We start from the raw sequence: 27,224 nt of genomic DNA, 5'->3' as shown, positions 1-27,224 counted from the left end.
ACTATAAATTTTCCTCTGAGCACTGCTTTCAATGTGTCCCATAAATTTGGGTATGTTGTGCCTTCATTTTCATTGAATTCTAGGAAGTCTTTAATTTCTTTCTTTATTTCTTCCTTGACCCAGCTGTCATTGAGTAGTAAGTTGTTCAGTTTCCATGTGCGTGTAGGCTGTTTGTTGTTTCTGTCGTTGTTGATGTCCAGCTTTAGTCCATGGTGGTCAGATAGTATACAAGGGATTATTTCAATCCTTTTGTATCTGTTGAGGCTTGCTTTGTGACCAACTATATGGTCTATTTTGGAGAAGGTTCCATGTGGTGCTGAAAAGAAAGTGTACTCTTTTGAGTTTAGGTGAAAAGATCTGTAGATGTCTATTAGGTCCATTTGATTTAGGGATTCTGTGAGTGCTTTTATTTCCCTATTTGGTGTCTGTCTGGTTGATCTGTCCCTTGATGAGAGTGGGGTGTTGAAGTCTCCCACTATTAAGGTATTAGGATCAATGTATGATTTAAGCTTTAATAGTGTTTCATTTATGAATGTAGGTGCTCTTGTATTTGGGACATAGATATTCAAGATTGTGATGTCCTCTTCGTGGATTTTTCCTTTGATGAGAATATAGTGGCCCTCCTTATCTTTTTTGATTAACTTTGGATGGAAGTCTATTTTATTAGATATTAGGATGGCTACTCCCGCTTGTTTTCTGGAACCATTTGCTTGAAAAACATTTTTCCAGCCCTTTACTCTGAGGTAGTGTTTATCTTTGTTGCATAGGTGTGTTTCTTGGATGCAACAGAATGTTGGATCCTGTTTCCGCAACCATTCTGTTAGCCTGTGTCTTTTTATTGGGGAGTTCAGTCCTTTGATATTGATAGATAGTAGTGACCAATGCATGTTAGTTCCTTTTGCAATGGAGTCGGTGATCTTACCCTGTTTCATTGCTTGTTTTCCTTTCATTTTTGTTGGGATATTATCTGTATGCCCTGTTTTCTTGGGTGAAGTTGTTTTCGTTGGATTGGAGTTTTTCTTCTAGTATCTTCTGTAGGGTTGGTTTGCTGTGTAGATATTGTGTAAATTTAGTTTTGTCATGGAATATTTTGTTTTCTCCATCTATGTTGATTGAAAGCTTTGCAGGGTATGGTAGTCTGGGTTGACATTTGTGATCTCTTAGAGTCTCCATGATACTTGCCCAGGCCCTTCTGGCTTTCATAGTTTCTGATGAGAAGTCCGGTGTGATTCTGATAGGTCTACCTTCATATGTTACTTGGCCTTTTTCCCTGGCTGCTTTTAATATCTTTTCTTTGTTCTGTAGATTTAGTGTTTTCACTATGATGTGATGTGATGTGTTTCTTTTCTGATCTAGTCTATTTGGAGTTCTGTAGGCTTCTTGTATATTTATAAACATCTCTTCCTTTAAGTTGGGAAAATTTTCTTCTAGGATTTTCTTGAAAATATTTTCTGGACCTTGGAGCCTGGAGTCTTCTTTTTCATCAATTCCAATTATTCTTAGATTTTGTCTTTTCATAGCGTCCTTGATTTCTTGAATATTTTGTGATTGGAACTTTTCTGATTTTACTTTTTCTTTGAGAGAAGTATCAATTTCTGCAAGTGTGTCTTCAGCACCAGAGATTCTCTCTTCCATCTCTTGTATTCTGTTGGTGATGCTTACTTTTGTGGTTCCTGCTCTTTTCTCCAAGTTCTCCAGCTCAAGGGTTTTCTCATTTTGTGTTTTCTTTATTGATTCTAATTCTGTTTTCATGCCTTGCACCATTTCTTTCATCTGTTTGAATTTGGATTCCTGTCTCTCTACGATGGTCTCTATTTCCTTGTTCATTTCCTTTTTATATGCCACTAATTTTATCTCTACTTGTGCCTCTATTTGTTTGGCTATGTTTGCCTGTGTTTCTTTAAGGCTTTTGTCTATTTCTTCTTTCTTTACCTCCAATTGACTGGCCAACTCTTTGAAAGATTTGTTCATTTCCTCCTTATGAGCCTCAAATAATTGGGTAAGCATGGCTTTAAGGTCATTTTCCTATGCTTCTGATGAATTGGAGTAGCCATCTGTTTTGGGGTTTCCTGGTGAAGTCATGATGTCCTGATTTATGTTGGAAGTGTTCTTTCGCCTACCCCTGGCCATTGGCTTATCTAAAACCTTCCCTGTTTGTTTTTGGATTCTGCAAATCAGACTGGTACTGTCTCTCTCTGGCATCTGTAGAATTCTTCAGCAAGCTGAGAGAGGTCCTGTGTCCTTAGCGTGTGCTGAGGACTAGCTGTACCTGTGGGAGAAAAGTACACAGGCGCAGATGGGGCAAATGTGTGTGTGTGTGTGTGTGTGTGTGTGTGTGTGTGTGTAGGTGTGCGTGGACGTGTATCTCAAGGGACAGAGTGATGGCTAACGTTGAACCCTTGAGTGTGTGGGAGAGGCTCTGCACTGTATATGTCGCAGGCGCTAGTGATGATCGCAGCGCAATTTCTGGCATCAACTGCCTTAACTCCTCAATTAGACCCACAGGAACTTCAATGTCCCAAGTGCCCCTCTGTTTCCCAAAGTGGGTATATGGGTGGGAGGGGATTTGATGCCTGGCTTCTGTTTTAGAAGGACCCAGGATCTGGGGATCTGCAGATTCTCAAGGGTACACTCACTTACAGGCAGGTCACTTGGCAAAGATCAGGGTATCTGGGCTCTCTGCTCTCTGGTTTGGCCCTGCTTGTTTGATTTGCTCCGCCAGCTCCGTGCTGCTGTCACTGCCAGGTTATGAGGTCTTGCTGCAGCTGGAGATTTCAAGGTGGTCACATCAGTAGGAATCGGGGTAAACAGGCTTCCTGTTTTCTAGTTTGGCCCTGGTTAGTCTTAAACTGGAGGGGCTGATGTGCCCCGCCAGCACAGTGCTGCTCCGCAGTCAGGTTAGAATGGCCCGTTGTAATTGGAGACTGGGTTGCTGGTCCAGATATTTTCTGGGAAGTCCTGGGGTCTCTTCACTGTGCTCTCCCAGCGCCTGGTGTGCCTAGCTAGTGTGGCGTTTCTGTCTGGTTTTGGTGAGTATATAGCGTATTTTCTGTCACTGTGGGATTGGGCGGGCCATACTGTCAGTGACCGCGATCCTGTGGAGCTAGTATGGCGTCTAGCAGACTCGGGCCCTGGGAGAATGGTGCAGCCTCCGCGCGGATCTGGGACTCTGAGACGGGTACTGCTGGCACCTGCCACTAAAGGGCTTGGAGCTCCGCCTCAGCCGCTGCAGACCCCAGGCAGTTATGTCTGCGCAGAGAAAGATGATTCCTCTGTGCCGAGGAGGAAGGAAGTCTGGGGGAGGGGAGTGCTGCGAGATCAAAGGGTCGTTTCTCACCTTCCCCAAACAAGTCTCTGGGTGACCCGAGACCAAAGTTTTCACCTCCTGCGATGTTCCCTGTTGTTTAGGAAGCCTCACCGTTGTTTTCCTGGGTTAGAGGTCCTTCCAAGCACCAACTCAGATGGTTAGCAATTCCACAGCTCAGAAACTGTGTGCTAGTGGCCATCTTGGCTCCGCCCCGCGGGTTTTTTTTTGTTTTTTTTTTTTTTGAGAAAGCAGTACACGTGATGACAGTTGTAAGATCAGAGCGCAAAAAAATTTAAAAAAAAGAAATGAAAGGAAAAACAAATTGTACAACCTATTCTGAGAATTCCACCTCTTAATTTTTTTCAGCTCTCAAAAATTTAAGATTTTTAGGGCTGAAGTGATGTTTCAACAGTTCAGTGTACTTGCTAGACCCATCACCTTCTTCTGACCTCTACTGCATGAATAGGGTACATGAATGTATTCAGGCAAAACACCCATATACATATTTTTTAATGCACCACTTTACAGAAACAATGGTCTCACTTAATGCTTTCTCCCCTTTTGATCCAGTATGCTCAATTAGTTTTTCCATACATTCAGCCTATATTCATATTATTTTTGCAGATCTGTAGTTATTCACAGTACCTTTCGCCTTCTTGTCTATTAAATGTCATGTCTTTATTTGTTAAAAGTTTATAAATGCTATGCTTCCATGAACTGTAATCTATTGGTTGGCATTTATGATAAAATGGTAATCATCTCCTTTGGATTTGTCAATAGGTGAAGAGATGAAGCGCTGGTGAGCTTCACCCAGCACCATAATCACTTGACTTTTAAAAAGGACGGGGCATAGGAAGTAACAGGTGCTCAGTGAAAACTCCCTGTAGCCCAGTCTTTACTCCCCGAGAACATGCATGTTCCTGAGACATGAGGCTGGACATAGATGGGAAAATCCAAGCTGGAAGAAGCTATGGAGTCCTGGCCCTTCATGTTGTCCTGGGGTTTACATAATTAGCTAGTCACAATGATTGCAAAGTGTCCTTGGTCATCTGGCATCCGCCTTCTCAGTCATCACACACTAGTTTGCAGTTTCTGGAGCCGCTTTCACCACCAACACACACACACACACAAACACACACACACACACACACACACACACACACACACACACAATTATGTCACCAGACTCAATAAAGGAGCAGAAATGTTGGTTCCAGTGGGTTAAATGTGAGCCTGTTTTCACATGTCGTGCTCAGCTTTGCAATCTGACATCTTCCAACAATGTCTTCAAGCTTGAAGGAAGGCTACAGAACCAACCAGACAATGGCTTTTCCTGTCTCCATTTCTCTTCCCTCTATAGGACCCTTTAGCACACAGTCCAAGTACTTCTGATGTACACCACGCAATGGTGATACACAATTCAGTACAATTTAAAAGGAACACATGTTTTTGAGTTTAGAATTCCTGTTTTTGAGCATCTCAGTCCAAATTCCCATCACTTTGCATCAGGCTAAGTCAAAGTTTTGGGCCTATTATTTGTACTACAAGTATGATATTTTATTTTTCATATGTATGATAATTCATTCATGTGTCTATACAGTATACATATTCACAGAATACATATTCATATAAATGCATAACTTGCAGGAAAAAAAAATAGTTTCTCACTTAGAATCCTTCTTTCTTTGGGGATTTCTATGTCCCCAGTGACTTAGAATTTCTACAAATAATGTCTCCTATTGAGTGAAAAATCCTTCAAGTTTCAAACAAGTAAACACTCAAGTAATGAGTAACAATAAAAGCAGTGATTCGGTTATTTTTTTTTTCTCTTAGTGGGTACTTCCAAGGCCCCAGGTCTATTCTGTTTACCCAGCCAGGCTTAGAAACTTGGTTCACCAACACCTTACCTATCACATAACTTTTTCAAGGCAGAAAAACAGTAGTCAAGAAAATGCTTCTCCACTAGTCAAACACTGTCTTTCGTTTCATCACACTAATGAGAAAAAACTGCAAAGAAGAGTCACCTTCGTTGTAAGATTCTCTCTATTAAAAGGGGGGGATGGTTATTTATAAAGCTGTAGAACTAACCAGTCTACAGTGTCCTTCCAAGCAGTTCTCGGGAATTAATATAATTAAGTAACCTATGCCAAAATGTATGACAGGCTGTTGTCTTGAAGCGCCTTCCAACCACTGATAAATATACATCTTCTTCAAGTGTCTAAATAAGCAAAAAAAAAAAAAAAAATGTACAAAATAACACTGAAATTAAGCAAACTAAAATATTAATAAAATTTCAATTTTGTGTGATATCATCAAATTTTGTTTTTAATGTTTTTAATTTTGTTTTTCTGGATTTCCAGTTTTTAATGCCAAAAAAATGATAGTGTTAAAACACATCTTTTAATATAATTTTATAAATAACTTTGTAGAAATTCTAAGTCACTGGGAACATAGAAATACAAAGAAAGAAAGATTCTAAGTGAGAAACTATTTTTCTGCAAGTTTGTATTCATATGTGTATGTATTCTGTGAATATACATACTTACTGTATATACACATGAGTAAATTATCATACATATGAAAAATAAATTATACTTTTGCTCTCTATAAATATGTTGTATACATATATTTGCCTCGAATTTCTCAAAGTAACTGGAAATTTTATAATCATTTCTCTGGTTTAAGAGTTTTGTTCTTTATTAAAACTCCAGTCAATTCTTATTTTCTAGATTTTTATTTATTTTTTAAATTTTTCTCTCTCCTCTCAGTCCTGCCATCATGCCTTCTCTCCCCCATTTCACCCTCTCTTTCTCAGTGAAGAGGGGTCCCATAGAGGGTACCAACCCACCCTGCACTTTACTTTATGTCTCTGAATGTTTTACTTTCATGTTACATACATGCAAGTGGACCACGTATGTGCAAGTGCTTGTAGAGACCTGAAGGGGGCATTGGAGCCCTTGGAACACATGGCTCCATGCAGTTGTGGGCATCCATATGGGTGCTAGGAATGTAACACCAGTTCTCCACAAGAACAGCAAGTACTTTTAACCTTCTCCCCAGCCCCTGGATTTGATATTTTGAGTCAATACATTTATTATCTCATAGTGAGTTTTACTCGTCGGTATATCTAGTAGCTTCTTTATTCTGTTCATACTAATTCTTTCTTTTTCTTCACCCCACTGAACTTGGGTGCATTTAACGAAGCAGCTGATGAGCTGGTGACTGGCTCCTGAGTGTGTGATTTTCTTCCAGAAGGGATGAAAATAATGTGGTCTCTGAGGGTACTCTTTCGATATTGATACTTTCTGATATGCTTTATTATAAGGTCAGAAATGATAAGGAAACAGAAAACACCAGTAATTAGGATGCAGAGGAAACCACACGATTAATGGAAGAGGTACTAGTCCCTAAGGCTGGATGGGGAGGAACTCGTAAACGCTTCCAGAGGGATAAGCTAAAATACGATGCTACAACAAACAAACAACAAAAACCCATTATAACCAGGAGTAGTTTAAAAGCTTTTAATTTGTAATATTTAAAATTCCAACATGGAGATCAGGCTTATACACTAACTGTACCTTTTGTCACCGTAGATCTGAAACCCAGGTGTTGACGCTAACAGTTTCTGGAGCTTGAGCTACCTGCAAGTATGAAAGCATTTCCATCATGTCTGGATCTTTAACCTTAGGGTGACTGCTAGCCCTCTGCTTGCACAGCGCCCACACTGTGCTCTCTGGTTGCACTTTGAAAGCTGGTACTGTAGTTCGGTTTCCATGAAGATCTCAGTTACTCATATAGCATGTAACTAGAAGAGTGAGAGAAATGGAGGGTGTGTCTTCTGCATCAGCAGAAAATGTGCTCTTCCTTTTTACAACCAGCTTTATATCTACAAGAAGTGAAAGTAAGAAAATAAAAATGTGACCTATGTTCTGAGATGTTACAGGAAAACTATTATTTAGACTGAGCAAATGCTTAAGAATTTTTTTAAATGCGTTCTTGCACCAGGCAAATGCATTTATGTTCAAATTTAAGAGATCATAACAAAGGTGTTACAATGGGCTTAGATTTGTACCCACAAAGTTTTGTCTATGAGTGAAAGGAAGAACCTACACTTTAATGGCTCAGCTCGTCAGAAAGCTGGATTTTAACCTCTGGGTGATAGCTTCACAATTTCACATGGAGAGAGAATCACAGAAAAAGCTTATTGAAAGTCATAAACGGAGTCCAATTTTTGAACATGCTTGACACCTTTATCTATCTGTTTAAATTACTTGAAAATACTTTTGTAGATGAAGGTGACCTTGGTGAATTAGATTCTGAATGAAGAGTCTAGGTGATGAGATTATTTTCTCTTCAACAACAATGCTTATATTAACACAGTTGTAACAGTTAGAAAAGAACATGTCACTAAGGAAAATAAGAGCTTTCAATAAACTACCTAAAAGATCTTTAAAGAAAAATTTTGTGATATAGGCTTATTAGCACTTCGATCATTTTTTTTATTTTGTTTTATATATGGGCTTCCCAGCTTTTAGGAGAAAATAATAACCAAGATACTGAATGATATTTTAAAAATATATAAGATATAAAAAAATCCAGAATAGATAAATAGTATAAGATATTTGCGATATTGATAAACTAGAATGGTAGCAACACATCTGAACTGTAAGTGTGACTCTGTCTGGACTCCTGCTTTTGAAGAGGAAATAAACAGAAACAAAATGTTTAAACTTTCAATCTTGGAATACTTTGACATATACAACAGACAAGTCTCTATGGAAATGGCTTTCACTTTGAGAAATGTGACAAAGTCAGCAGTGCTATCATTCATTACATTACAGATGTGTGCACTCATTAAGACACTGTTTATTGTTTGTTTTTGTTTTTTGTTTTTTTTTTAAGTGAGGTAGAGTGTTCTAACATTACAGCTTGTGGTCACTAACAGTGAAAGGCTTACCCAACTAACCTGAACAAAACTTCAAAATATTTACCTTCATAATTCCTTTCTTGAAATAAAGCTAATTCCAGATTAACCTCATAGATTCCAATCTATGCCCGGATACCTTCTCTTGAAGCATCTTAGAAACATGACTCTCTGAACAACTTTAAGGTTGTCCTAAATCTCCTAGCAAGTAAGAGAAATACTGAAAGAAACCGTAGACATGAGCTACTGTACCAGTTTAGTCATCTCTATGCAGTTGTGAATTATTAGGTCTACTCCAATGCATAGCATCTCACTCCAGTGTTCTAGCTCCTGGAGATTTCATGTTCTTCAGCAAAAGAAAATGGGATGGTTTGGTAAAACTCATGTGAAATGATGGAATAAAACATGTTGAATTCATAGAAACTTTGAGAAAACATGTAGAAGGTACTAAGAGTAAACAAATGACATAATGACTTAGTCTTGTATTGCCCTAAATATAAGCAAGTAAATAGCCCAGACTATAGGCTTTAGACCCTCTAAAGGACAAAAACTACTAATGAGTCACAACTTCCTGAAAGGTTCATAATTTCCCTCATATATAGCATGACTCTTAAACTAGGTGCAGTAGCCTGAAGAGAAAGCCACAATCTTGATCTTAACAAACCTTTGGAATAATGTCAGTTCCAGGGCAGCCTTGGTGGTACATTCCACCCCGCATTGTCTTCTTTTCAGAACACCGTGGGGTCTATTATATCTTGTGAAGTTACTGGAACACACCTTGGACTTCCTGATTTATGGGTTCTGAAACCAAGACAGGTATCAGGTTAAAGATTCTTATATGATATTCATTTCCTTATTGGGTTGAGAATCCTCTCCCCCCTGGCTGTCTCTGTGTTGCACTAGACATTCTAAATTTCCTCATACACACAGATAGAATAACCACTGCATCAATATCAATCTCTGAAAGAAATCCCCTAGTGTGAGAGTACAGACTTACAATTTCTCTCATTAACTATGCTTTTTATGCCTAAGGATAAGGTTCCACAAGGTCAGGTGAGAATGCAAATTCTGTAAACCAAAATTGAAGTTCCTCTAGACAGTTTCCTAAAACAAGGGCTTGGAAGTCTATAACATCAGTCTTCATGACCTCAGTCCACTTTAGAGTGTATCTGATGGGGAAGGGAAGAATCCAAGCTTTACAGACGAACTTTAGGTTTGCATTCTCTCTTTCACCTCTGGTTTACCATATCACACTTAAGTAACTTTGTGAAAACTGCAAACATTAAGAATAACAAACAACAAAACTATGATTTGATCATCTTAAAAAGTTCATAGACTATTTTAAAAATTAGCAAATCCTACCCATAAAAATGAGAAGACAATGACATGACACACAGCAGCCTAGAGATGTAGGTCAGTGGTTAAGAGCACTTGCTGCTTTTACAGAGGACTCGAGTTCAGTTCTCTGAACCCACATAAGGCAGCTCACAAGCAGATGTAATAGCAGTTTCAGGAGATCTGATGACCTCTTCTGACTTCCGAGGGCACCTGTACACACATGGTACACACGCATGTACTTCAAGCACACATGTATAGGCATAAAAACCAAATATTTTTAAAGGCACCGTACACTGGCATCAAACTAAAAAGATTATGTCCGTAGGCGATAGTATGGATTGTAAACAGCATAAATAGTAAAACTAGTAAACAATTTTGTGCTGTTAATTTTGACAACAAAGACGGAATGGGAAAATGGGAAAGGAGAATCAGACCACAGATCACCGAAGATAGCATGGTCTGTTCGCACCTGAATTTCTTTTGTTATTATAGCTTAGAATGGAACCACGGAGGTGAGAAGGGAGCCTTGAACTTAGTTGATATCTGTCCTTGATATTTTAAGATGTGCTCCTTATTAGAGTCATTAGATGTTTTCTCTTCATGTTTTTAGAGTTTATTAAAGTGATTTCCATGTTATCAATCTTTTCAGTATCAAATGACACAATCAAAAATGTTAAGATCATAAATCTTTTTGCTTCCTCCTAATATTCATTAGTTATTTAGCTTTTAAAAAATATACTTATTTATTTACCCATTTTCTGTATGCATTTCTGCACCTGCACACAATGCTATGATGCCCATATGGGGATCAGCAGAGCTGTGTATGTGTGTGGCAGGTGTGGCAACCATAACAATTGCTTCTGTCCTTCCATCATGTGGGTCTTGTTGATTGAACTCAGTTTGGAAACAAGTCCCTCAGACTGCTGAGCCATCTCATAAGTCCCATCTTATTAGCAATTGTTTGCATATTTACAAACATGAAGTAAAACACTAATTTTTTAAAAACTTTACCATTATTTTATGTGCAATGATGTTTTACCTATATGTATAGACATTTCAGAATGTCAGATCTTCGAGTTACAGGTAGTTGTATACCCTCATGTTGGTACAGGATTTGAACCCTGGTCCTCTGAAAGAGTAGTTAGTACCCTTAACTGCTGAGTCATCTCCCCAGCCCCTGTTAAACACTAATTTTAATCACATTGCCATTAGGATTATAAACCTTGATGAAACATTTTTCTCCTCCTCCTCTCCCTCCTCAACTTTCCTCTGTTTTCGCTCTTCCTCTTCTTCTCTTCCTCGTCGTCTTCTTCTTCATCTTCATCACATGGGGTCTCACTATGTTGCACAAGCTGTGACTCCAGAATTCAAAAAAAAATCCTTTTGCCTCCGCATCTTGAGGAAGAGGGGCTACAGAGCCATATTTTAGGGCCTCAACCTCCATGAAGCGTTTCTTGACACTGATTCATCTTTGCATCCACCACAGACCCTACTTTAGCCTCACAGTTTCTAAATGCGCTCCCTAGTTTCCATCTGCAAACACTTTTTAACAGAATTTTATACATCTCTATCTAGAAATGAAATCAGCATCTTGCTCCATCAGTATAGAGAAAGTTGAAATTACTTAACTTTCATTAAATAAATTGAAATTTTTCTATTTTTATGTATGCTCTTATCATGATAAAATAATATAGAGACTGTTGAAATAAATATAGATGAGAATTTATTGTGTGATACAGGTGACATTTATCACTAGCAAAATAAATGTTGTTGGGTAAATAATGTTGCAATAAATGGGCAGTCATGAGAGAAAAGTCACTTCACAGATAATGTTTTTCCAGTAAAGCAAAGATTTAAATGTATAATAAAGAAGACTATAAACATCCTAGCGAAAGACATCAAAGGAAAATAACATTTTTTCTATCTCTTTATCTAAAACAAAAGTGGAAGTCAAAGCACAACAATGTGAAGAGTGGTATTAAAATTAAAAATGGAAAATTTGATCATATAAAAATTGTTGGCACAGCAAAACTCCACCTTTACGGGTCAGGACAAGAAAAAAAAAAAAGTCCCTGGAGCACAGCAGAAGCTGGAGTTACAGGTTAGTGACAACTCCTCAATAGAGATACATTTGGTTTCAGATGTGTATATCAAAGCATGAGGACACAGAATAAAATGTTCCGACCTTTTTTCCCTTGCTGTCTCAAACAAGCGCACTGCTAATATATGTCTCTATGATATTTTTATTCAGAATTTTGTATTTCATAGAGCCCTCTCCTTTATAATGTGGGTCAAACCTAGCAACTTGCCTGTAGCCAACAGAACACTACAAAAAATGTGGCTAGCATACAAAAGACCATAGTTAACTCTCTGCTACCCTTTCAGGCGATGCGTGTCGATGGTGCAAGGTGCTCTATTGCAAAGGAAATGAGATGAAAGAGAACTACAGATGGCCATCAAACATAAGTGAAGGGCTTCTACAAGGTATTAAATCCTGCCTAGGACTATATGAACTCGGAAGTGAATTCTCTCGTAGGACCATCGCAACAGCTGGACAGCCACCATTTGGTTTCTTGGGTTAGAAATCACCAACAGGCCAGGGTGGCTTCCTCAGTGTTGACTTTTCTTACTCCTGAGGCCAGATTTCGCAACTTTACGAGCATGTATCTGTAGCCCCTGAAAGCTAGAGACTTAAGGCTCAGAGTTCTCAAAGGCAGAGAGGTATAGGTTTTACATGTTCGGGCCTAAGCAATATCTGGGTGTTCAAGTTTTAGCACTGAACACTAAAGCTAGGATTCCAATCCCCAGGCTCTGGGAGTGAGGAAGACTCTTTATAACTTTATAAACTGTTTCTCCTTCCTGAGGCTGGCCACTTAGCATTAGGCTCTAATGATTTAGATAAGGTATCTCAGTTTGAGTTTTTATTGCTGTGAAGGGACACCATGGCCAAGGCAATTTTTATAAAGGAAAACATTTAATTGGGGCTGGTTTACCGTTTCAGAAGTTCAGTCCATTATCATCATGGTGGGAAGCATAGCATCTCACAGGCAGACATGGTGAGAGAAGGAGCTAAGAACTGTATATTTTGATCTGCAGGCAGCAGGAGGAGACTGTTTGCCATACTGGGCATAGCTTGAGCACAGCGGAAATTCAAATCCTAACCCCACAGTTACGTACTTCCTCCAACAAGACCATATCTACTCCAAGAAGGCCATACCTTCTCATGCCACCACTCCCTACAGGCCAAGCATTTAAATACATGAATGTGTGGGGCCACTCTTATTCAAACCACCATATATGCCATAAGTCATTAAGTCAGGTGACATGTACTTAGGCCCTGTTGTTAAAAAAGTGGGAGATTTAGGGTTTTTTTCCTTTGACTTTTATTTGGGGTCTATCTCTATACCACTCTCCCTCCCCAGAGATTAGCAAGGATGAATTATTGGCAAAGGATGCAGATGTCTTTGTCTGTGGAACTGCTGGAGTGCTGAGAAGCTAGGAAACCACCAAGGGATCTTTAAAAGGCACAAAAAGGAAGGTGAATGCACAACAGATCCCTTGACTTCAAACCCAGGACACTACATGACTCTTTACCTCTCATCTGAAGGATGTGACTCTGACACACATTAGCATCCTTACGTCCAAACCCTGATTCTCAGTATCATTATTTTTAATGTGGCTTTTAGAAGGAAGGTGACTGTAATTACAGCAATCGTGAAGGCAAGGTTCTTAAGATTAGACCCTGCTAAAAGCTGGCGGAGGGCACAAGATCTCTCTGCATCTAATCTGTGAGGTTTCTCCTGAGGACACAGTATTCTGATATCCAGGACCCACCACCCAGCTAGTTCCCCGAGCACAAACTCTCAGCCTCCAGACTTTTGAAGAATAAAGCTGTGTGGTTGAGATCCAGTCCCTACAACTCTTTTAGAGTAGGCTCAGCAGAAGAAGGAATAACTGAACAGGCTTCCAACATTTCCTGACCATCAGCTTTGCAACAAGTGCTGGCCCAGAAGGGATCCCTCCTCAAATCAAACTACAAAGGCACCAGACAAGTCCAATAAAGCTATCAAGAACTGAGGGTAGAAAGGCTGGGCAAAGACAATCAGGAAGGCAATGTTTTGCCTGAGACTATTTTCCCCTTAGTGACACAAAAGGTGGCCCTTTTGACCTGCCAGGAACAAAGATACTCTGAAAAGCACTTGTGAGTCCATCTTTTGTTATTAGGCTATTGGGAAATGGAGACCAATAAATTGAAACTTCCCCCAGAAGTTTTTATAATGGGAAGAAGAAAAGACCAAAACCCTGGGGCCAGTCAGAGAAAGAATGTGTTTCAGAGAAAGAGGGACTACTGTCCTGATAATTTACCAAATCCCCACCTAGGAGGCTGCAGCCTAGCTGGTAATGGGCCAGTGATGCTGAGACTTCATCTCGACCAGAATTGCAGGCTTCTTGCTTTTTATCTAAAACTAAACCTTGTGTCAGGACCCTGAAAGTGGACATTGTGGGAGGGAAGTCGCTGGACCTCTTTATTTGTTTCACTTTCCAATGGAGGCACACTGAATGAATCCCTTTTTATGCTTTTCACTATATCTCACCTGTTTAACAGACCTTTGAGGATGCTTGGCCAAGCCTAGCTCATTAGGGATGCTGAGGTTCCAGACTCTGACCCTAACAATCCCATTAACAACCCTGGCCATGAAGCCCAGACACAACCAACAGACCATGCATGCAAGGCTACTTTCACAGCTCCTGCAGGCTGGGAAGTCAGCACAGCAAACAACAAAGCCAGGAAGCTTAATCCTTCCTTGAGAATCTCTGCCCTCCAAAAAAAAACAGACGACAGGGCTAGTATGGGGATGCGCAAGGCAAAAAAGACCCTTTCATAAATGGTACCCAACCAAAGAAATGCACCGAGCCCGGAAACACACCGGGTGGCCCAGTGTTTGTTAGCTCCTTCCATCACTTAGGAGTCACCAGCAGTGAATGTTGAGCCTGTACTATGGCAGGTAAACCAGACAGACACAAAGAACACATCTAAACCTCTGAGGTTAAATCTCTTTGAGGCTGTAGCCTAAGAGATCAAGCCAGAGAACTCAGGCTAACCCCAAACAAAACAAAATGCTCAAAATTGGCCCTACAGCCTCCAAACAGGGTAGCAAGATGTCCAAAAACAGTATAAATTGCCCAATCTGAAGAGCAACACATTGAAGGGAAAAGTATAATTAACTGATGCTAAAACTCAGACAAAACTGATGATAGAATCACCTGACAACAGTAATAGAACAGCCATGACAAAAAGGCTTCAACAAGCAATCACAAGTTATATTAAACACATGAAAAAAAAAAAACTAACAGAAAGTTACAAAACACAATCACTAGGGAACTAGAAATAATAGCAATTAAAAAAAAAAACGGATGATGTGTTCAAAATGGGATATACTTGTCAGGTAGATAATTGGATATAAGTTGGTTGGGGGGTAACTAGGACTGTTATTGTTTGCTTTCTGCTTAAAATACTCACCAAAAACGGCTTGGGAAGAAATTACTTATAGGCTACAGTCAATCCTCAAGGATTGCTAAGGAGGGAACCCCGAGGCAGGAACTGGAGCAAAGATCAGGGAGGAACACTGCTCGCCTGCCTGGTCTCAGGCTCATGCTCAACCCTAAGGGATGGTATGGCCCACAGTGGGCCTGGCCTTCATTATCACTCAAGAGGCAAGAAAATGGCTCACAGACATGCCCACAGGCCAGTGAGATGAAAACACTGAGTTCTTCAGCTGGGGTCCACTCTTCCTAGCCACGTCTAGGTGTCTGTCAAGATGACAACTGAAGCTAACTACGACAGGACTAGAGCCCTCCCTCGTCATCAGTAGTTAAAAGTAAATGCTATGTCAGTCTCAGGTAGAGGCATAATATTCATAACTGGCCATAAAAGTATTATCTGGATACACTCTGATAAATAACAATATATATGCTTTTACCCAGTTCTCCTGGACAGGAAAGCACCTTCAGAGGAAGCAGTTTGCTCTAGACTTTAAAAGTGGCAGGTAGCCTGTTTTAAAAAGTGGCGCACAAAATAATCATTCCAGTTGTTACCCACTCTTTCCCCTAGATGGTCTCTACATTACCCTGTAATAAACTCCACCTGCCTTCTACAGTGTGTTCCATGTGTAAATTACAAGACTTGGAAGCCAAAGGGGATGTAGAGGAAGATGCCATAAATTAGGTGACAGAGAATAGGACAAGTGCCATTGAGTTTAATGGAATCCACAGTATTAGGGCAGAGATAGCAGAACCTCAAAAGCCTAGGACAATGACCAAAGCATCCAAGGCTTGTTTCACTGGAGTCCCAGAAAGAGAAGGGAATGTGTAAGAGATTGAAGGAATATTTTGAAAAAAAAAATCTAAAACATTTACCAGTAGATATAAACCTACAGGTTTGAAGAGGTAACGGATCCCAAATAGACTAAAGCAAAACAAATCAATAGGAAAACAAATCTTATCTGAACCCCTAAAACCTGAAGGAGATGAAAAATAAATAAAATCGAGACAAAGAAGATGCATTCTCTACAAGAGAACAGCCGACGGAGTCACAGTCAGATCTCCGTCCCTCTAACAGGGCAGTGGAAGCCTTTGTCACATGACCTGAGTGTTAGTAAGCAAGTTATGAAGTTGAAGGAAGACGCTGATGCTCCACAGCTGGCAGACGGGAGAGACTGACCGGTTGGACCCACACGGACAGAAGATGCTTGCCACGTTGCCTAAACTTGGTAACAGTCACAGTGAAGGGATCTGGAAGAAGAATTGCTTAGGTGCCACTAAGAATCTTTTAACACCAAATGTTCTCTGAAGAGAAAACTGAGAGACCAAAGTAAGGAAGGAGAGAGAAGAAGATGAAAGCGCTTGTATTGTGAGCGTACAATGTAATCTAATAGGGATCACAGGAGCAGCCCTGGAACTAGCAGCCCATCATGGTAACCAAAGCACCTACACCCTTAAAGGTGTAGGTCATTTCTGTGATTTGCTGACAGGGAGAAAGAGGCGGAGAATGTAACAGAGGTAACTCAAAAACCGTCCATCCTGAGAAACATTGTAAGCAAGAGCAAGAACACTGTGCATGACTTAGCAGAGAATTCTTAAAGGACCCCTCCTCCAGCTGCAGACCAGAGAAGGTAAGAGCCGATTTCTCCTTCTTGCAGCTCAAATGAATCCCCCCTGAGGAAAACAGCCCTTCCTGAAATGCTGCTCCTATCCACTACAGTTCCCACACCTGCCTGGTCTTAAGCACTAGGTGTTCAGTGGAGGAGGGCGCCACCCTCTGTTTGATTTGTGCAATAGCAGCTGTGACTTCAGCAGTCAGGCAGTTTGTTTGAAGCCGGTGTTAACAAGTATAAAAGGGTAAAAAGGAAGTGCATAGACTCACACTCTGGGCATAATTTCCCTGGAAAAGAATCCATTCCTTCCCTGTACCCATGTAGACTATTGTGTTCAATAACATTGGCTAAGAGCATATCAGCTTGAATCCTGGCCAGAGATTGTTTTTTGTTGTTGTTTTAAATGGTGTTTTGTTTTGTTTTGTTCTAAATTTTGTGGGGGAGGAACAGAAGATAATATTGTACTTAAAATAGTAAAATATCACAGCCACAAACAAACGAAACTTCATCAGTAAGCAAATTTTCAGAATACTGAAAAAAAAATAGTCCGAGTATTAATTTTTAACATTACGGTGATGTTTGTTTCAATTCTGGATGGAAAATAATTACATACCTGTACATATATGACTATTTTCAATTGGGGAAATATTTCTTTACATAAATTCTTTGATATTTATATCATGAGAATACTATCTCTACTTCTAAAAGAAAGACTTCATTGTTTTTTTTCTTCAATCTTTTCATTGGTTCTTTGTGAATTTCACATCATGCACCCAATCTCCCTCATCTACCTCTCCTCTCATGCCTACTCTCCACCTTGCAACCCTCCTCCCAACAGAGAAAGAGAGTCCTGTGTAGAAGCTGTGATATGTCACAGTGTGTCCCACAGGACACTCTTCTCTCCACTCTTTGTTCACCAGCGATCATTGCAATGATTTGGTGGTCTGGTGTGAGGCCGCTGACTTCTACTTTACGGATACTTGAACCTCACTTGGACCTCTCTCAGATATCCTGCTGTTGCCCTGTGTCGTGGAGATCCTACGATTTTGAATCTGTAGGGCCGGCCCCTTCACGTACTCCCGCAGTTCATTATTAGGGTAGATGTTGGGGTGGACCGATCCAAAACCCCGGCTCTGGCCTGAGAGGCATCTGGTGGTCAGCCTGACAGCTCTCCCGCTCTTGTGTCTTCAGGGATGTCTCACCAGCAACCCCTGCTACCAGAGCCAACTCTACCCTGCTGCCCAGGCAAGGTGCAGTGTCCACTCTTTCGAGTGTTGTGGCTGGTGAGGGACATGGCCAATTCTTCCATCCTCATGACCCTGAGGATGACTTTCATGCCTGCCCTAAGTGACAAGGAATGAGAGAGGGGGAGGGGCATCTCTCCCTCATCTATGCCTCTGCCCAGCACACAAAAGGGAGGGTCAGCTCTTCAACACTTACACCCTTGGGGTCAGCTTCACCACGACTCCCATCTCCAGGGACATCGCAATTGTGGTGCTCAGGTAAGCTGAAGGGCCTGCTCTCCCAAATGTTGCCGCTATGAGGGGCAGAGTCAGCTCTCCCACTCCTGCCTGTCATAGGTAGCAAGGTGTGTGGGTTCATTTCTCCCGTACCCATGTCATTGCAAGTGGCCAAAAATTTCCAGTTCCAGCTCAGCTGTGCCCTGTGCCCCTGACATCAGGGTCAGCTAGACTGTGCTGCCCAGGTGAGGTGCAGAGGCCTAGAGCAGGTGAGGGGCAGGGACAGCTCTCCTGCTCTCAAAACTCCCATCAGGGACAATTCTCCTGTCTGCTGCCAGTGGTGAGGGCAAAAGGGAGGGAAGGGACTCTCTCCCATTTTTTAATAGAAAAGTGGTATTAATTATTTGTAACACATGAGGATCTGATTTGAGATACCACGTCATGTCATTAATCATAAACATGTCTTTGCAGCACACTATTGTTTTATCTCATGGTTTTTCAAGAAGCCTGAAAATGCTTGTAATATAAGCTTTATTGCTTTGCTGAACTGAATGCAACTGAAGAAAAGAAGACTTTTAAAGGCCCTGGGATGCAGTTACTAAACTAAATCTTACATAAAAACATTTTAATAAAGTATGCAAAATATGTTCATGAAACAGAATGAGAAGTTTGTTATTCAAACATGCAGAAATAGCTTCGGCGTTTATACAGAGATACCACAAAAAAAACAACATGAAGTTCAGGGTTTTGTTCCCCTGGTAATAGAAGAAGTATAACTGATGAAAAGGTAAAACAGTATTTACCAGCTAATGCAATTGGTGGTATCATCTCCTTAACACAATGAAAATAGGAAACAAGTGATTAGAATGTACACACACATGTATGCATACATACATATACACAAACACATGCATTTGTGTGCACGCAAATGTTTGCACACATACCTGCATACACACATGAATCTACATACCAGAATTGTAATTAAGTTGGTGGTGCTTATCTATCTAGAAAATAGACCAGAATGAGTCATTTCCCCATACATTAAATTGATTTGCTCTGATTTCGAGTATGAGGCTTAGATAACATGCCATTCACACACACACAAAAAAAAATGCATTTGCAGATGCCAAAATGAAAGCCAAAATACAAATCAGATATTTTTCAAAATATTTTATTAGTGAAAATACCAAATTGTAACAGCTAAGCACCTTGTTTTCGTTATTCCTCCATCAAGTGTTTATCAAAACCCCACTCTGTGAGACGTTACTAAATAAGATGTTTTTTTTTATTTTTTTTATTTTTAGAAGTTACTTAGCAATCTCACAGTGTGTACTGTGGGGAAGTCAGCTGCTCTGGATACTCCTGAAATGAAACTACAAGATAAATTAAACCAGAACATTCCAAGTGCCATCTCTCACTTTTTTTTTTTTTTTTTTTTTTTTTGGTTCTTCAGGACAGAGTTTCTCTGTGTAGCCTTGACAGTCCTGGACTCACTTTGTAGAGTGAGTCTACAGAGTGAGTAGACTGGCCTGGTCTACAGAGATCTGCCTGCTTGCCTCCCTGAGTGGCGTGGGCCACTACACCAGTATATATATATATATACATTACAGAAGTGTGAGCACCAGAGATGGCCTCTGTCCAAGTGTCTATTTATCCCTTCCCCCTGCAAGGTGGGCCAAAGGCTCCGGAGGTCCCTGGTAGTCTACCTTAAGTGCGAGTTCTTCAGAATCTTGTGCCATAGACTAGTTAGCTGTCAAATGTAATCCCAGCTTGTTAAGCCATGCTTGTTCAACCATTGTCTGAACTGAGAGGACCCACAAAGCCATAAGACAAAAGACAAATTTGCCCTAGGGATTTTTTTGTTTTGTTTTGTCTTGTTTTATTTTGGAGGTTGGATTTTATCATTCTGCTATGTTCTGTGCTGCCCTCAAACCTGCTATTTAGTTGAGAATGACTTTGAATTTCTAATCCTGATGATACCATCCCCAAATGTCGAGATTACAGAAATGCCCCACCATGCTTTCAACAGACTTCTACAAAAATCTCAATATTAGGTGCTTTGGTAAGTTGCCTTTAAATTTTGACCTTTAAAAAGACTGTAATGTAACACGGGCATATTTGTCTTTGAAATAAGCATGCATTATAAACTGAGAACCAAAAAAATGTTTCAAAAGCTATGATTATTATTTAGTATAAATTTTTTACTATTTAAGAAAATAGGTGACTATGAGATTGTGTATTTGTCAGTTAGGAAAAAAAAGTTTTGTTTCTTGTAGGAATAACAGAAATATCTGTTACAGTTAAGCTATATTATGCCAGAAATTTAATTGGGACATGCAACCAACCCTTGTGAAAGCAATCTGGCGAGAAGCTAAGCACTGCTAAACACTGCTGAAATGTTAATTTCATGTTCAAATATTTATTGTAAGCACTTCTGATGTTTTTACTGCAGAAAGCTGCAGAGAACAGTTAGCCAATTGATTGACAGGAAACAGTTCCATTCATGGGACTGGTTTGCTTCGAGTGTGGGACTGTCAGCCAAGGGGCCCTTGCTGTGGCAACCAATGACCGTTCCGGGGAAACCCAGTTTCAAGGACCACTGTGGTGGTCGAGGCTCCTGGGGAAGCTACAGACAGCTGCTGTAGGAGAACTTACTCTGGTTACAGTGTCTGCTCTGCATCTGCCGGCTCCAGAAAACATCAGATCTGTCACCATTCAGTGCCCTCCAGGTGACTACAGCTTCTCCGGACCCAATAAAAGCACTTTTCACTTCACTTAACATAATAATTTCAGATTTATCCATTTCCTTGCGAAATCACTTTTACTCATGACTGATTACATTACACTCTGTATAGTCTTCGCGTTGCGTTTTCATTATGCAGTCATCTGGTGATGGACATATGGGCTGTTTCATTTCTCTGCTGTTGTCAATAGAGCAGCAAGAAACATGGCGATGAAGGTGGCTCTTCGGTGAAATTCAGAGTGCTCTGGGTACATGCTCAGGAGTGCAGTACCTGGGTCACATGACCCTGCGAAAGATCCCCTTACTGGTTTCCATGGTGGCCACTCCAGTATGTCTTAACAGCCATTCTTTTGTCTATGAGATGGACATTTCCCCATAGCTAAGGATGTCGATCAACTTTAGAAATATTTATTATCTATTTTTGTTCCTTCTTTGGAGAACTGCTCTGTTCAGTTCACTGGCTCATTTGTTGAGTAGCAGCTTTGGATTCTTGGGGTTTAACTTTGACTTCACTTTTTTCTTATTTTATATTTTATATTCTAATAATTAAGATTCTCCCTCTTCTTTCCTCCCTCCAAACCATCCCATATCCCTTGTTCTTTTTCAAATTCATGCCTCTTTTTGCATTAATTGTTGTTATATAAATATATACTCCAAAATGTAACTTGCTCAGTCTATGTAACATTGTCTGTATGTACGTTTTCAGGGATAACCATTTGGTATTGGATAACCAATTGGTGTGCTCTTTCTTATAGAAGACATAGTTCTCCCACTCTCAACATTGTTTAGTTGCCTAGCTAAGATCCTACCTTTTTATTTATTGATTGGTTGGTTGATTGGTTGGTTAGTTGCTAGTAGATTGAGACAAGATGGCATGCAGCCAAGATTGGCCTCTATGTATGTGTAGTGGAAGATGATCTTGAACTTTTTCTCTTCTTTCATCTTTGTCTTGAGTGGTCAAGTAAGAAGCTTGTAGCACCACTCCCATCCTATGCTATGCTGGAAATCAAATTCAGAACTTCACTCATGCCAGGATCTATCAACTGAGCTCCATCCTATTATAGCTTTGGCTTTTAGGTACTGTGTCACTGGGTTTACAAGTCAGAAAACTAGAAAGGAAATCACACAGTGAAAAAGGAAAATAGGTTCAGGAATTGAAAGCAATAGAACATGTAATGTGGAAGTAGAAAGGAGACTACATGGTCTAGAAATATATGGGGAGCAATAAAATGGGGAGAAGAGAGCAGGAGGAAGATCAACAAAAATCATGTGTGTAAAAACAAATCTGTTGCTTGTATGCTAATTGAAAATCAACAAGTTAGGGTCCTCTCTCTTGATTAGTTTCTTTAGATGTACAGATTTTAGTAGGTTTATTCTATATTACATGTCTATATGAGTGAGTATATACCGTCTGTGTCTTTCTGCTTCTACAACAGCTCACTCAGGATGATCCTTTCCAGGTCCCACCATTTACCTGCAAATTTCATGATTTCCTTATTTTTCATTGCTGAGTAATATTCCATTCTGTAAATGTACCACAATTTTTGCATCCATTCTTCAGTTGAGGGGCATCTGGGTTGTTTCCAGCTTCTGGCTATTACAAACAAAGCTGCTACAAACATGGTTGAGCAAATGTCCTTATTGTGTTCTTGAGCCTCTTTTGGATATTTGCCTAGGAGTGGTATGGCTGGATCTTGAGAACATCAAGAAGAAGAAGAAAACAGGAAATAAGCTAGGAACCTGCCACAGAGTGCCTCCGAAAGGCTCTGCCCTGCAGACTATCAAAGCAGATGCTGAGACTTATGGACAACTGTTGGACAGTGTGCATGGAATCTTATGTAAGAAGTGGAAAATAGTAAGATCTGGAGAAGACAGGAGCTTTACAAGGAGAGCAACAGAACCAGAAAATTTGAACACAGGAGTCTTTCCAGAGATTCATACTCCAACCAAGCACCATGCTTTGGAGATAACCTAGAACCCCTGCACAGATGCATGAATTGCTCATGGAAGTTCATTGTCCAAGTGGGTTACATAGTAATGGGAAGAGGGACTGCCTCTGATATAATCTGATTGGCCTGCTCTTTGATCACCTCCCCCTGAGGGGGGAGCAGCCTTACCAGGCCACAGAAGATGACAATGCAGTCACTCCTGATGAGATCTGATGGAGTAAGATCAGAAGGAAGGAGAGGAGGACCTCCCCTAACAGTGAACTTGGTGAGGGGCATGCATGAAGAAGGGGGAGGGAGAGGGGGAGGGGAGGAGGGAGGGACTTATGGGGGGATACAAAGTGAATAAAGTGTAAAAAAAGAATTCTGTAAATAAAAAAAAATATGTGAACAAAAAAAAAAAGGGAATCAACAAGTTTTAAAAATGCATTATTTTTAAAAGTAGTTTTCACCAAAGGTAGGGTACTCTCTCAATGGACTCAACCAAAAGCTTTTGATCTACAAAAAAAGGGGTTGTACTTACTCAAAACTTGAGATTGGCAGATGCACCATGCGCTTGGTAAGACTGGGAGCCATGCAGTAATGGCTAGAATTGCAATCCAAAGACACAGGTGCCACAGCCCTTTGTCGGTAGGCAGGCGGATTTTCTTTCCCCCGCGGTTATCTAGGGAGACTTCTCACTTTAATGCAGAGACCCTTTAGCCAGATTGCTTTCACAAGGGTTGGTTGCATGTCCCAATTAAATTTCTGGCATAATATAGCAGAGACAAAGAATTTTCTTCTAACTCACAAATACACAATTTCACAAGCACCTATTTTCTTAAGCAGCAAAAAAATTTATACTGAATAACAATCACAGCTTTTTGAAACACTTTTTGGTTCTCAGTTTATAATGCTTGCTTATTTCAAAGACAAATATGCCTGTGTTACATTAAAAGTAATTTTACAAAGTCAAAATTTAAAAACAACTTACCAAAACACCCAATAATTGAGATTCTGTAAAAGTCTGTTGAGAGCACGGTGGGGCACTTCTGTAATCTCAACATTTGGGGACAGTGTCATCAAGATTAGAAATTCAAAGTCATTCTCAACTAAATAGCAGGTTTGAGGGCAGCCTAGAATACAGCAGACTGATAAAATACAACCTCCAAAATAAAACAAGAAAAAAAACAAAGAAACAACCTCTCCCACCTCAAAAAATTCCTAAGGCATTTGACTTTTGTCCTGTGGCTTTGTAGGTCCTCTCAGTTCAGACAAAAGTTTAATAAGCATGGCATTATCTGTCTTAGCACCACACAGCTGGTCAGAAAAAACAAAGACGCTCAGAGCATGGAGCAAGAGCCTGTGAAGAGCTAGACTGCAAGGACTCAAGATCTTCATCAGTGTAGGAGCTCCAGAGAGCCTCGTCCCCAAACCCAGAAGCTCAGGAGCTGTGTCTAGTGGCTGGGTATTGGTTTTCAAATGTCAGAGCCTCTGTGTTGAGCAACCATAACAGTAAGCCTCCAGCTTTTAAAGCTTAGAGCCGCAAACATCTGGGTTTGAAAGCTCAACTATGAATCTCTAGATTTCCTAAGTCCACATGCTTTTCTCCTAGTCATGGGACATATATAAAAGTCATCTTCATTGTGCCAGTTTTCATAAGACTCAGGTGATTAGCAGTGATGGACACAGTGATGGACAAAAGCCTTTTTGCGATAAGTGCCTATGCCTCTTCTCCTCCTCCTCCTCCTTCTTCTTTTTACTTGAGACAAGCTACAGTCATCTGAGAAGAGGAAACCTCAACTGAGGAATTGCCTGCATCAGACTGTCCTATGGACATGTTTTTGGGAGGCTTTCTTTTTTTATTATCATTAATGATTGATATAGAAGGGTCAAGGCCACTGGGGGTGGTGTCATTCCTGGGTAGGTGTCCTGAGCTGAGCAAGCCATGAGGAGCATGCCAGTGAGCAGCCTTCCTCCATGGTCTTGTTTTTAGTTACTGCATCCGGGCTCCTGCTTGAGTTCCTTTCCTTACTTTCCTCAGTGAGGAACCACAGCCTGTAAGAGACAGTAAAAGCATTCCACCACACATTGGTTTTTGGCCAGTGTTTTATCAGAGTAACAGACACCAAGCTAGGACAGTAGTAGAATGCAGGGTTCCCCGCTTGTATAGGAATCCTTCTACTTCACTTCCTACTCCCTTTTATATTTACACTGGATTTATTAATGGTTGAGGTGATGCAAAACATTCAGTGAACTTCCAGTAACTAAGAAGAACTCTTGGCCTGCAAAGAGCGATGTGCCAACCAAGGAACATGCATGGAGAGGACCTAGACCCCCTGTTCAGATGTAGCCCATGACAGCTGAGTCTCCAAGTGAGTTCCCTACTAAGGAGAGCAGGGCCTGTATCTGGCATGAACTTAGTGGTTGGCTCTTTGATCACCTCCCTCTATGGGGTGCAGCTTTGCCAGGCCACAGAGGAAGATGATGCAGCCAGCCATGATGAGACCTGATAGGCTGGGGTCAGATAGAAGGGGAGCAGGACCTGCCCTATCAGGAAACTAAGGGAGGGGCATAGGGGGAGAAGAAAGAGGGAGGGCAGGACTAGAAGAAGATGAGAGAGGAGGCTAGAGTTGAGATATAAAGTGAATAAATTGTAATAAACAATAAATCAAAAAATCTTTAAAAATTTGTAACAAAAACTAAGAAAGGAAAACAGGAATAAGAGACTGAAGAAAATGGTGAAATAGATTTTCTACAAAAGATTTTAATATAGACAATTTTGTGACTGGAGGGAGTAGGACTTCTTAAAGTGAAGGGCTGGATCTTGTAGAAGCCTCTAGAAATGTCACTTTGTCTGTTTCCTGGCTACACAGATGAAGCTCAGCTCTGAGTAACACACGCAGAAGTTCCCACACAGTGTGTGTGCTTTTTCAGTGTGTGTGTTTCACACCGGAGGTTTGGGGATAAATGTGGGCTATCTGGGGAACATACTTCGTCTTCCATCTGTTTCAAGTTGTCTGAATGGAGTGATTGATACTTAGGGTATCTCTCAAGTTCATAATCAAATATACTTCTTCCTATTTAAATATATATATAAAGACCCAGAAGGGACAGGAGCTCCACAAGGAGACCAACAAAGCCAAAAAATCTGGGCCCAGGGGGTCCTGCAAAGACTGTTGTATCACCCTTTCCATGCATGGAGAGGATGTACATCCGCTGCTCATATGTAGCCCATAGGCATCTCAGCCTCCATGTGGGTGGACTAGTAAGAGGAACAGGGACAGTCTCTGATATGAACTTGATTTCGTGCTCTTTGGTCACCTCCCTCTGATGAGGTGGCTTTACCGGGCCACAGAGGAAGACAATGCAGCCAATTCTAATGGGACCTAATAGGCTAGGGTCAGATAGCAGGGGAGAAGGAATTTCCTTATCAGTGAACTAGGGGAGGAGGACGAGGTAGGAGGCGGAAGGAAGGGTGGGACCTGGAGGAGATAAGGGAGGTAGCTACAACTGGGATACAAAATGAATATATTGTAAAATAATAATAATACTAATAAAAATAAAATAAAATAAATGTTGTAACCCTGACCTTCAGTATGGAGAGTTCTTTGGTACAAGAACCTGCTCTGGATCACTGGATTAAATAAAGGACTCTTATTTTACTTCTGAAAAGGAAAGAAAGAAAAAAAGAAAGAAAGAAAGAAAGAAAGAAAGAAAGAAAGAAAGAAAGAAGGAAAGAAAGAAGGAAGGAAAAGATAGCTCTTTGCTGTTAAACTTGGGATTCAGTTCTGTATCTACACCTTTAGTATCTGAGTGCTGTTATAATTACTTAGGTAAGTAATTATACCATTTCTAAGTCTTACTGGATACATACATATTATATATATATATATATATATATATATATATATATATATATATATATAAAGAAAGAGAGAGAGAGATTTGTGTGTGTTTCTTGTTATTGATTATTTGTTTTGACAATGGTTCCACACCCATTTGATGAGATAGTAAGGAATCCCACCCTGTTTTTCACATAGTAGAATGGGTACAGTCTACTGTTTCCTGGAACATTTTGCTCTAGAAGTAATTGCCTATTTTCTTTGACTTTCAAAGCCCATTATACAAAAGTACCAAGCAAGTCTTGGCTAGTAAAAGCCAACCTGCCCTTCATTTGGAAGTAAACTCTACTTTTCTTGTGCCTGGATAAGATAGGTTTAAGCTAATGAGTGTGGAGAAAAAGAAAATAAATCTGGCTTCATTCACCTGATGTTGAAGAAGCAAGATATAAGACCAGCTGAGTTCTGCTCTTCTGCTTTTGTTCAGGGAACAGAGGGCTCCACAGTAGCAATTCTCTGCTGCTGTACTAG

The sequence above is a fragment of the Psammomys obesus genome, unplaced genomic scaffold (genome assembly GCF_907164565.1).
Source record: "Psammomys obesus unplaced genomic scaffold, mPsaObe1.curated_primary_1811, whole genome shotgun sequence".
In the NCBI taxonomy this organism is placed as follows: Eukaryota; Metazoa; Chordata; class Mammalia; order Rodentia; family Muridae; genus Psammomys; species Psammomys obesus.
The sequence above is the reverse complement of the archived record's forward strand: the minus strand, read 5'-3'. Positions refer to the sequence as shown.